This window comes from Meles meles, chromosome 2 (assembly GCF_922984935.1).
Source record: "Meles meles chromosome 2, mMelMel3.1 paternal haplotype, whole genome shotgun sequence".
NCBI lineage: Eukaryota > Metazoa > Chordata > Mammalia > Carnivora > Mustelidae > Meles > Meles meles.
Window position 1 is genome coordinate 158,758,081 of NC_060067.1, and position 13,541 is coordinate 158,771,621.

Sequence of the window (13,541 nt, forward strand, 5' to 3'; positions counted from 1 at the left end):
GGCAATGGGAAAGGGAGGGAAACCGATTACCAGTGAGTGTGGTTGGAGAGTCACAGAGAGCCTTAGCATCATTAGCGCAGTACCTAGAATATACTTCAGCCTCGAGTCTGCCCCTCATCTTACCGATCATGTAAAGAATGCGCAGATATTTATTTTCCTGAGCGTGGACTGGAGGAAAGAGAAGCCAGTGCTCTCCTACTTGATGCTATTCTCCGGTTTATTCAATAGATGTCCATGAATAACTGCTGTATTTGAACGCACATACACCTGTTGTACCAGAGTCAGTGGGCACGGGAATATGTGTTGAGTGTCTGCCCGCATGTGACACTCTCAGATTCGTGACTGTGGGAGGGCTTGTTTACAGTAATCTGTTGGGGAAAAAAGGAAAAACAGAATGAAATGGCCTACTGGCAAACAGACATTATACAGATGGCTTAATGTTTTAATAAATGACCAAGTTGATCTCGGGATTATATCCAAGGATAAGAGAATTTTGGGGTTTCAGTTTCTAAAAAAGGATTAACCACAAATTTTAGTTTTTATGCTACCAAATTAATTTCTGTTGAGAGATCTGAGTGCAAACCATATGCCAGGCCATATACCAGGGATACAGATGGAGGTCCTTGTGTCTGGCTGGTGGGGAGATTAAAAGTAATGGGACCTATAGACAGATGAGCAAATAGATTATAGTTAGGTAATAACTCCTACTAAAAAGGAATTAAGGTAACATGGACAACTTTGTACCAAATTAACTTGTTTCTTCACTCTGCAAAAATGAGAAAGATGCCTTTCCTGAATTTTTTCTATTAACACAATTTTAAGTAAAATGGTTGAAATTGAACACATTCCTGTTTTCTTCTAAAGTTTTCCAAATAGAATAAGATGTATAATAAAATTATAAAAGTGATAAACCATTTCCTGTTTGGGGAATTAATGTTTTGTTAATCAGAGAAGGAACAGGTAGTAAACTGTACTCTACAAATGAAATTGTTTTAGTCACAAGGAGACATTTTCAGTGTGATGAGAGAGTACGGACTAAAGAAAATCAACCAATGGATGAAGGCCCAGAAAACTTTACAGGAATGCTTTCCTTTTTAAAAAGACTTAATAACCTATTCATATTATTAAGATTATATTATATTATATTATATATAATATATATTATATTATACATTATATATTATATTACATTATATTATTATAATTTGTAGAGCTTTCTTCTTACATGCTATACACCAGTTTTCATATCTCAGCATGAACAGGTTTCTGGTTGTATTTGAAACAAGCAAAGGTATCATGTCTCACCATTCATATATGATTTCATTGACATATTCATTCAATAAATATTGAGTGCCTAGATGTACCAGACCAGGGATACAAAGGCCTGCTCTCAAGAAGTTTGCAGCCTGGAAAATGTGAGTGAAATTATTAATGGCTAAAAAAAAGCATTTTTAGCCATTCTTCTCAATACTATCTCTAATAAAAAATTTAAGGTTATGTTTTACATACATTTCACATCTCTCTTTTCTTCTGTTAGCACTGTGTGAAAATGCTCTTTTTCTGGGCATTATTTAATGTTATGCCGTAAAAGCTCACATCATTAATTTATCAAGGAGATTGATACACTGCCATGATTCACATTTGTTAATGCCTTATATTTAAAAAGAGAGGAAGGGAGGAAGGGGGGAGGAAGGAAAGGTGCAAAAGAGAGAAAGAAACTACAAAAGAAAGAGAAAGAAAGAAAGAAAAGAAGGAAGGAAGAAAGAATAGGAAGGAAAGAAGGAAGAAGGAAGGAGGGAGGAAAGGAGGAAGGAAGGAAGGAAAGAAGGAAGAAAAAGAAAAAGCTAATGCTAATAAGCATAGCTATCCATGATGCCCTTTATAGATAATGGACAAGAAGAAAAGGAAAAAAAAATTAAGCACATTTTGGGGGGAACAGCAATTTGGGAGCATAGAAAGGAGGACAAATGAAATGTAGTAAGTAGAATTGAACAACAAATCAGGGTTATCGTTAACCAAAGTTGGGAAAACAGGTGGATAATAATCTGTCAATATAATCTAAAGAAAAATTTCGACTACATAAGATATAGATTGAGAAGATCTTAAATCAGATGTTATCAAGAGGAAACAACTTATTGCAATTCCTTAATTCAGCATTAAATAATATTTCAGCCACCAATTGCCCTTGTGAAATCTACCAAGTGACTAAAACTATATCTCTTGCCTAGAAATAGGTCAATTAAATAACTCATTGCAAACGAATACACGATGTCTGATTTTGTAAGTCATTTAATGCTTAATAATGCAGGCAAATCAATCAAGGGAAAAATAGTTCAAATCTGTTGAAGTTTTAGATTTTATTTACTGCTTTACTTTTGAAATCTCAGCATTACAAATCAGAATTTTTCATTACTTTTGTTTCTCTTTTCTTCATTCTCAAGTACCAGTTTATTGAAATCATTGTATTACATATATAAATGTTAAAGTGCAAATTATTTTACTTCATAGGCTTTTAAATAGAAAGTGCTATGAATAAGAATTCATACCTGTATACAAGGAGGCATTTTTAAAAACTGTATGTCATTTTAAATATGCACCCACATACTTCAGGATTAGTGCATTAAAAGGGGAACTTTACCATTTAGAGTTTCCATAAACTTGCATATACTGATCACACAGAGTTTACGCACAAGTGATACCACAACCCCACTCAGTAAGACAGTGGCTCCAAACTAGTCCTTTGCCTCCATTTGGAGCCTATCGTCCACTACCCAGCTCAGAGCTTGTTATAGTTTTAACCAAATTCAGCAAAGTCCTTTTTATTTCTATAAATTTGAAGAATAATTGTTTCAAAGCCTAAAATATAAGACATGTATAAATCGAAGGGCTGAATATTCGAGTTTTATGGGGAGTTTCATCAAAGCACACATTCGCATCCCACAGAGACCACTCCATCCCCTTTGCTTCCTGGATGCGCAGCTTTAGCACATTTCCCAGATTCTCTCATCCAGGGGATGTATAATACAGCTGGTAAAAGGGAGGTAGTGGGTAGGAGAATGAGAAAACAAATATCCTCGCTCTATAGTTTGTCACTCTATGCTTTATTGCTAGTGGAAGTGAATAAAGTGATAGCAAACCACATGATACGAGCACCAGCCACAAACAAAGTTACCAAGCCAATATATTAAGGTTCAAGTATAGTTGAGCGTCTTGCTATCATCTGTTTTTTGTTCTTTTTTCCTTCAATCAAGTTCTGCATATCTGTGTCACATCTCCCCAAACATATTATAGCTGCTGACTTGCCCTTGGGAACCGGTGGTTCATTTCTTCCACTCATGACATTTCCCGCTTGATTATGGAACTTCATTACCCTGCATTCCTTCTCCAAGTTGCTCAAATTATTTTGTTTTTCATAAATTGTTGATAACTGCTTTTTTGAAATTCATGAACTCGTAAGGGGGGGGGAGATAGAATCAAATAAAAGCCAGTTTTTAAAAAGTCGTAATTTTTTATTGTTAAAAATTAACATTTCCTTCTGTTTGTTTTTTTTTTTCTACCAGAAATTTCAGTATGTTACAATGCTATGGTATCAAAACCGGAACAGTGACGATGGGGCAACAGACAGATCAATAGATTGAATTCGAAGACTCAGAGGCATATTCAAGTATATATAAATGTCACTCTTTTGTATACTGTATGTATACAAAAACATATATGTATGTGTATGTTTCTGGGCCTTCTGAGTGAACATCTCTTGTTCCCTATATTCCATTTTATTCTCTTTTGTACAGATATATTTTAAAACCACAGTGCCATGGCAAAGCCTCCAGAAAGGCTCCCAGTACTCCCCACCTCCCAGTTCACACTCTAGGCTCTTGGATCACTTGTTCTGGGGAAGGAGGCTGTAGCAGGAGAGGATGCTGGGAGCAGCCTCTGGAGAAGCCCACGTGACTAGGAACTGAGAACCCTAGCTGACAGCCAGCACGTCAGTGAGGACTGCCAGCAAATGTGTGAGTGAGCTTGGAAGTGGATCTTCCCGCAGCTGAGTCTTCAGAGGGCGGCAGTTCAAGCGACCCAGAACCGCTCCGCTCTGCCACTCCCACAGGCCTGACTCTCAGAAACCCTGTGAGATTAGTGTTTGTTGTTTTAAGCTGCTCTGCTAAGTTTTGGGTTAAGTCGTTACTCAATAGATAATTAAAACACATGGCAAATAAATAAAATCAATAAGACCAATGCGGGTCAATGATTAGCAAGTTAGATGCATTGACAGGTTCTGACATGTTCTGTTTCATCTTAATTGTTTTGCCTCAAAAGTAATCCCTTCGGGCAAAACATGTTAAGAGCGGTTCCCAACAGGATGTTAGAAAAATTAACTGTTAGCTTTGGGAACTAAAGTGTAACCACAGCATTATTTTCCATTTTATTAAACCCATTAAATGGTATTGCAGTATATTTGTTTCTGTTAAAAAACATGATATTAGAGTCTGGGAGAAAACCTCTTGCAAATTAGTCTGAAACTATCGTTTCTTTCTTGCAGTGTATAATAATATTATAATTGCTTAGCGGAAGATCCTAAGAGATGGACTGACTTTAACACATATTTAAGCCTAATATTTAGACAAAAAAGTTCCTTTGCGGTATTTGAAGACAGCTTTTTCCTGTGTACCTCCTCCTTTCTACGACTAAGATGGTTTGCAGTCTCTGTCATTATTCTTGGTAGAAAAAACTTCAGCAGAGTACCTATGTGAATTCTAACAATTTCTGAACTAGTGAAGCTCCACATAATGAAGATTTATCATGTGTAAGGGAACTGGAAAACGCTAAAATCCCAAGTTATGACTCAAGGCAATTGTTCCAAGCAGCCTGTGTCCCTGCCAGGATTACGCCACCAGCGTTCTCCATGCTCCACTAAGATTGGAATTCAGCTTTTGGTACTAACTTGTCTCAGTCTTGGACACAACGGTAATTGCATTTTCCTATTTGTTCTCCCTCAACTAGAATGACTAGGAGTAATTGATTTTTCCATGTAGAAAAAGAAGCAAATTGGGGGCGCCTGGGTGGCACCGTGGGTTAAGCCTCTGCCTTCAGCTGAGGTCATGATCTCAGCGTCCTGAATCAAGCTCTGCGTTGGGCTCTCTGCTCAGCGGGGAGCCTGCTTCCCCCTCTCCCCTGCCTGCCTCTCTGGCTACTTGTGATTTCTGTCTGTCAAATAAATAAAATCTTAAAAAATAAAAGATGAAGAAGAAGCAAATTGGATCCCTACTTGACAATCTAAAAAAAAAAATTTCCACATGAATCGAGGACTTATATATGAAAGGCAGAACCTTAAGAATTTTAAAAGCAAATGTAAAAATTATCTTTATGACCCTGGAAAAATTTCTTCATCAAAAAAAATTGCAAATCACAAAGGAAAAGATTAGAAAATTTACATCATGAACTATTCTCTCTCTCTCTTTTTTACTTTTAAATATTATATTACTCACAAGAATTTTTAGGGGGAGAAAAGTGATTTAATATGTGTCATAATTTATGCAATTTGTAATAATTTGCAATTAGTAATACAGAGTTAGGGATTAGGCTCCTAGATCAATTTGCATGCATGTCTGTGTGTGTGTGTGTGTGTGTGTGTGAGAGAGAGAGAGAGAGAGAGTCTTAGTTGCTATGACTGCTCTGGCCTTATTATCCTCACTCATATTTTTCTTAATTATTTTCTGAATTTTCTTAATTACTATTTTATTTTTGTACCATAATATCTTTGTAAGTTACATAAAAACTAATAATAAGTACAGAACAACTAAGCTGAACAAATCATCAGATTCAATTTATGCTCCCAACAAATAAGCATTTATAACTCAAGCCCTCAAAAAATTATAACAATTTCATAATGAACAATGGATAATTTACGGAGACTTTATGGCAGCAGTGAACACGATTATGGGTAAACTGTCTCCAACAAACTGAGTTCTGGACTATCCGAATTCCCTGTAATCTCAGAAATGGAATACCAAAGCTATCTGTAAGAAATAATATTTTCTAATCGTCTAAAGATTCAACTTGTTAGATTATCTCATTAATTGTATCAGATTGTGTCTTCTATTGCATTTTCTAAATGGAATAGTAACTACTCGGGCTTCACCTGAGGTTCCCATAAGCCTTCTCAGAATACAGAGAAGGATGAGGGACCAACTTTTGTTCTTCACAATTCAGTTTTGTTAGACGATGCAGAAGTCGCAAAGCTTTCATCAACAATTACTGACTACTTTCATTGTCATCCCCATGTGGGAGTTCTGAAAGACTGTTTGAAATCCGTTCAAGTAACAGAGGAGAGTGCACAGAGCAGTCTTCTGTATTAAACAAAGAATAAGAGAAAAATATTCACTTTCATCAAAGGTGCAAGCAAAAGTGCATCAACACAAACAAAGCAGGCATAAGCCAGAAAGCCTACAGGAAACCATGGAAGGAAGATCAAAATCAGATTCTTTAGAAGGTGAGTGGTATAAAGAAAATGCAGTGTGATTTGCAAAAGCATTTTTCTAAAAGAAAGACAAGTCTGAATAGACTATTATTAGCGAGACACTTCTTCGCAAACTGAGTTTCAGACAGTGGTTCAAGTTGTAAGGACGCCAGCGGTACCACAGGCAATCCTGGGCAGAAGAGTTCACAAGAATATTCTGCTGCTGGCACATTCAGACCAAAGCAAATCATCCTCAGTCAGTCAATTCCTGAAACTTAATGTATTAGAAACTCATGAGTATCTCATGCTTTCTTCTAAAAAATTATGGTTGAGATGCATTATGGATGAAGGTATATTAGAAAAAAATCCACACTTTGCTTAATAATCACTTGTTGTAGTTCGTTAATCAATGTCCTTATAGCAGTTGAGCAAATCCCAACCCCAGGGTGAAAAGCCCACATCATTCTAGACTTATTTACACCTCTCAGAGGCCTACGTATTTTATATCAATATCATTCTATTTTAAATGTATAAAATTATTTACTTCTTTGACACTGAAAAAGTGAAATGTCTAATTAGAGACTATATTCAAGATTTATGATGACACCTGACAGATAATACAAGAACTTCCTAAACTTAATGCACTATTATAAATTGTATCCATTGATCATATTAGCATAAATGTCAAAGTAAGATTCTGAGTACCTGAAAGCAATTTTACCCTGGGAGGGAAGAATATAATTAGTAAATAGCACTCCTGTGATCATCATGGTGGTGGTTTGCATATACCAGGCTGTCTCTCTTTCACAACACATGGTAGGTCTGTTATTTCCCTGTGTGCTCGGAATTAGGTGTGCCAAGGGATTTCTCTGGCTAGAGAAAGTACAAGAGGCAGTGTCTCCTTCACCACATCCGTTTTTCCCTCCGGCTCTGTGATTGACAATATTTAGGATAGCAGCTGCTCCGTGAACTGGGAAGCCTGAGAGTTTACAAAGGCAGAGTCCTACTTCCAGCCAGCAATAGGAATAGAGCAGAAACAAGAAATAAGTAAAATGTATGCTTTAAGCCACAACGATTTTGGAGTTTGTCACTGTGTCACAACCTAACCAATCTTGATACAATACCATAAACAAAAGCCTACAAGAGCATCATTATCAAGAGTGAAATAAAGAGGACTTGGCCTTTATTATGTTGGAAGACTCAATAGGAGTTGTGAGGAGAAAGAGATTCCAAATTGTGTCAATTTGTTGGAAGATAACAAAGATGTGGCTGGTGGAGCAGGGGACAGATGGTGCATATGGTGAGACACAATAGAAGGAAAATAATTAGCCATGTCAGGCAGGCTCTTGTGCATTCTTTTGCATTTATTTTATTGAATGAATAGGAAAAAAATATGAAGAATTTACTTTTTAAAGGAAGGATTCCCATTCCTTTTGGGCTCTGATATTTATCCTCCTGACTAGAAATGAGCCAGGGCAGCAATTTGGGAGTGCATTTATCTATTTATGGTTGTCAAATGATCCTTTATTGAAATATTTTCCTTTGTAGTTCATAACTAGCTGGGTATTCCCCTGCACCACTGTTGATGTCATCTATGATGTCATGAGGGTGGTCCCCACCAACATCGCAGCCCACAGACTGGGCAGCTCCCACAATCTCTCTCTTTCTCTCTCTCTTTTTAAAGATTTTGTTTATTTGAGAGAGAGAGAGAGAGAGAGAGAGAGAGCGTGCGCATGAGCAGAGAGGGGAGAGGCAGAGAGAGAAGCAGACTCCAGGTTGAGCAGAGAGCCTGATGTGGGATCCATCCCAGGACCCTGAGATCATGACTTGAGCTGAAGGCAGAGACTTAAACAACTAAGCCACCCAGGTGCCCCCCTCTTTTAAAAGATTTTATTTATTTGAAAGAGCGTGTGAGCATGAGTGGGGGGGGAGGGGCAGAGGGAGAGGAAGAAGCAGACTCCCTCCCACTGAGCAGGGAGCAGTACTTGGAGCTTGATCCCTTGTCCCTGAGATCAGGATCTGAGCCAAAGGCAAAGCTTAACCAACTGAGCCACCCAGCACCCCACCCCCCAGTCTCTTCAATGATTCCAGAGGGTTCTCTGGATAAAGATCAATCCCACATCTATCGGGCAATATTGGCAATCTCATCAAAAGTGATATTTACAGGGACACTTGGGTGGCTGGTTGGGCTGCTGCCTTTGGCTCAGGTCATGATCCCAGGTTCCTGGGATCAAGTCCTACATGGGGCTCCTTGCTCAAGGGAGAGCCTGCTTCTCCCTCTGCCTGTTCTACCTGCTGCTCCCCCTGCTTGTGCGCACTCTCTCTCTCTTATAAATAAATAAAATCTTTTTTTTAAAAGTGATATTTCCACTGTGCTTAATGTTTTTCAGTTTCTTTCTGTGTCTTGGCAGTTCCTTGAGGGCTTTGATAATCAGGGCAGAGGCAGAAGGTACCACTTCAATCTGGACCCGTCATTCCAAATGGTCAGTTCACTGTCATCCACAGACACTTCCCATCACTGGTTACCTTGGCAATATCATCATCAAACATTTTTGGAGACAGACCCAGCCCGCCCATCTTTGGGTCCAAGGCAGACATAGCACCGAGCTCCCCACCGGTGCACCTCAGGCATTAGACTTTGATCTCATTGGGGGTGGAACTTATGTGGCATGGCAGAGGCGGCGGCTGTCCAACCACCCCCGATTGGATGAACCCAGACGACTGAAGATAGTGGCACCTTTGCCTCCTCCGAGCTGAAAGCCAAAAGCACTTACTTATTTTTTGTTGTAGATACCATTGACTTTAAGGTTTTTTTATTAGTTAATTTTATGAGGGAAGGAACCTTGTTATCCTGTTCAAAGCTCTGTCCCCAGTATCTAGAATAGTACACAAACTAGACTTAAAATATTTTTTGAATGAATGAATGAATCTGTATTTTTGCTAGCAGTTTTTATGAAATGCAAGATCAATGTTAGATAACAGTCGAAGTGGCTTTCCCCAAACCCAAATGCCAGTTTAAACTTCAAGCAAAGAAGTACAGGAATCCTCCGCTTTTTGAAAGTTCGTGTTCCACTACGTCTCCTTTATGAAATACCTCCATTAATAGTACCGGATGTGGAAAAAAGAAATAGTACTGGGTGTGTTTTCAGTAACTGAACAAAATCTGAAGATTTTACAAAAACTTCGGAAAGCAAAGACAGTGTTGGGCATTTGTTTTGCAGCGAGCTATTAAAGAGGCTGCAAGCAATGAGAGCAAGGAGAGTACCCCCCCCCCCCCCCGCTCCTTCTCTGGGACTCTACACTCGGAACCGAACCGGCACCGCAGCATCCGGCGGCAATATCTTTGAACTGTGGGGGCATCTGTTTTTTTTCTAGATTTATTTTGGGCGTCCATTAGCAATGTGTGTCCTAAGGAATCAGAAAACCTTGAGCGCCTGGGTGGTTGAGTTGGTTAAGCATCTGCCTTTGGCTCAGGTCAAGATCCCAGGGTCTTGGGATCCAGCCCCATATCAGGTTCCCTGCTCAGCAGGGAGACTGCTTCTCCCTCTCTCCCTCTGCCTGCTGCTCTCCCTACTTGTGTTGTATCTTTCTCTGTCAAATAAATAAAAATCTTACAACAACAACAACAACAAAACCTTAAGAAAGATTATTTTTTGGATCTGGGAGTGCTCAAAAAACATTATCTATATAAATTAATGGTAATTGCTTCTCCACTTTCTGGCATTTCAGATAATGAAAGGTTTCAAGGGTACGCTCTACTTTTGTGGAGCAGAGGAACGTGGATCGTGTCTAGAACAAATGAAGACTATAATTCATCCTACTCTTTTTAACCTTCTGGAGTTAATTTAACCTTTGAGTTAAATTTGAGTACCACACACCAAAACAACATTAATAAACACCACTGTGGTCTTGCCCTAACTTTTTTCCACCATGCTGACCCCAGAAAATGTATAACATTTGTAGGATACGGGTGGAGGGGGGAAAGCCTTGCTGGGTCACACTTAAGACTGAGAGACTAATATATGTCAAGAACTAACCTATTTCCATAGATAATCTTTTATTTCTAGCAAAAGTTGCTACTCAAATGCTGATTATGAAAGAATATTTAAATGTGAGGGAGAGAGACATATTTTTAAAGGACAAAAGATTTTTTTTTTTACAGATTTTATTTATTTATTTATTTGACAGAGAGAGAAACAGCGAGAGAACACAAGTAGGGAGAGTGGGAGAGGAGGAAGCAGGCTCCCACTGAGCAGGTAGCCCAATGTGGGGCTTCATCCCTGGACCCTGGGATCATGACCCAAGCCAAGGTAGCAGCTTAACGACTAGATTGCTCTGGTAGGGGAAAGATATAAAAATGAGTAGGGTGCTTCTCTCACCTCCACCCCAAGGCTACAGAAAAATGATAATATTTTGGCACACCTGTGATACACTGTTTGCAAAGCTCTGTTCTGTTGCATCAGGAGAGAAAATGGAATAGAAAGAGAGGACTTGAGGCCACGGTATTAATAATTATACTAGCCACAATTAATTAAGTACCACTAATAAAAGGCACTCTACATACATTAGTTTATTTAACACACGTAACCACTAACTACATGAGATGGGTGTTATTTCTTCTCCTTTCCATTAAAGAATGTTGAGGTTTAGTGGTATTTTTTTTTTTTTAAAGATTTATTTTACACAGAGAGAGAGAGACAGTAAGAGAGGGAACACAGCAGGGGGAGTGGGAGACGGAAAAGCAGGCTTCCCACTGAGCAGGGAGCCCGATGAGGGCCTTGATCCCAGGACCCTAGGATTGTGACCTGAGCTGAAGGCAGATGCTTAACCACTGAGTCATCCAAGCACCCTGAGGTTTAGAGACATTTGATGTCATAGTCAAGTCCTTGTAAGTGGTAAATTTTAGGGCCATGTTTTGAATCTAGGAGCCTAGATCCCATGTTCTGTTCTCTATAAACAGCAAAACACAATAGCTTATGTGTATGTAACTGTCTTCAAATGTTAGCAGACTCTTTCTTATGTGACAGAAAGGATAGAAATTTCTAATACTCTAAGAGGTAAAGCTAGAGCTTATGAGTGGAATCACGAAGACAGGCTTTACTTCAGAATAAGGAAGAAATGATAATCTCATGAAGGTAGAACTTCTCACCTCAGATGGTATTTAGCAAGTGATTACTTCTTAGGGAATTTATGCGAAACTCCCACATCGATGACCTCTACTTTCTTCTGGCTTTGAGAGTATGATATTATAGTAAGTAAAAAGCACGTGAAGATTCTGTTACAAATATTGTTTCTCTTACATGAACTTTCTAAGGAGAGATTTGTATTTTAGACTAACTACATACGGATCAAGAGCTCGGATGAGCTCATTTGAGCTCTTGATCCAAGAGAGAAGGATCGATAATTCTCCGAAGAGCTTATAAGTACCTTTCTTAGAAGACTGCCCTCTTATCCTGGAGCTTCTAGGCCTGGTCAGAAATACGCTCTTTCTGAAAAATCAAAATACAGTCTGAAACCTCCACCACTGGCAGGATTGGAATAGAGTAGAACAAAGAGGATCTATGACCTTCCACAAGCCTTCCCAAATAAGGGAATGGATATCAATGAACAAGAAATCTTGAAATCCATAGATTGTCCTATGTTGAGGAATGTTTTAAGCAATTCTCCGTGTGATCTTGTTGATATGCACAAGAGAAAGCCCTGTACTTATTTCCAGATTTTCTCCTATTTTTTAAGGATTTTATTTGTTTATTTATTTGAGAGAGTGTGAGTGAGAGACAGAAAGAGAGAATGAGCAGGGAGCAGGGGACAAAGGGAGGGGCAAAGGGAGACAAAGCAGGCTCCCCACTGAGCAGGGAGCCCGATGCGGGGCTCAATACCAGGAACCTAAGATCATGACCTGACCTGAAGGCAGACACTTAACCCACTAAGTCACCCAGGCACCCCTCTATCTCTTCCTCTTTCTTTCTTTCTCTCTCTCTCTCTTTTTTTTTTTTTTTTACCACTTTTCTAGAGGGAATAATATTTTTGTCATTTCCCCACCATTTTTTCATAAAAGCACACCAGTTTTTGCTTTAGAATAGCAACTACTCTAATAAATCAAGGATTCTCTGAGAAGAATATTTTCATCCTTAAGAGAGCACATAGGATTAAAATAAAGTATTTGCCACTGACTGGTGTAGAGAACATGGAGGACAAGACAGCATCCCTTCTCTGTGACTTTGTCCCATCTCTCCCTCCTCTTGACTTCCTTTAGGCAAGGATGCTTGGTGCCCTATTGAACCTCCAGTCCCACGAAGAGTCTGAAATGATTTTGGAACTGCAGATGTTATCCCCTTGATTCTTCATTCTCCCAAACCGCAGGCGATTAAGAGACAAATCTAAATCATCCTGGGGAAAGAAATTCTCAATAAAAATACGGCTGCGATTCCAGACAATTTTGTCATTAAAAGACTTTGTTAGTCATTTGTTAAGTGACAGTGAGCGCAAAAATATCAATAAAATTTGCTGAATGATGTCTACCTAGATAAAATATCTGTATAATTATACAGATATTTTCTTGTCCCAATCTTCCTACTATTTTTAAGAAGCCAGGCACATTGTAGGTGATCAAAAAAAAAATGATTGTTGAATAAAAAATGATATAGTGTGATTGGGAGATAATGCTACAGGTAATTGCAATTATACACATCATTACGATTTCATAATCCTTGATATCCATATTTACAATAACTTCCTGGTTAAAACTGAAAGTCCTTTCAGTTCAGCAGATCCATTAGTAAGGATCCAAGACACACTCAAAATACTTAATTTTGCTTCAAAACAATAGGACCAGTGATCATTTCTTTTTTTAAAAAACATTTATTTATTTATTTTTAGGATTTTATTGATTTGTTTGGCAAAGAGAGACAGAGCAAGAGAGAGAACACAAGCAGGGGAAGTGGGAGAGGGAGAAGCAGGCTTCCCGCTGAGCAGGGAACCCCACATGCAGCTCAGTCCCAGGGCACTGGGATCACAACCTAAGCCAAGAGCAAATGCTTACCAACTGAGCCACCCAGGTGCCCCTCTTCTTTTCTTAAAGATTTAT

The 13,541-nt window shown here is 38.8% G+C and overlaps 1 pseudogene; it reads right to left on the minus strand.

The window, feature by feature from the left end:
* Positions 1-7,978: 7,978 nt before the first annotated feature.
* LOC123936928 overlaps positions 7,979-13,541 on the minus strand; it is a 33,444-nt pseudogene continuing 27,881 nt past the window's right edge.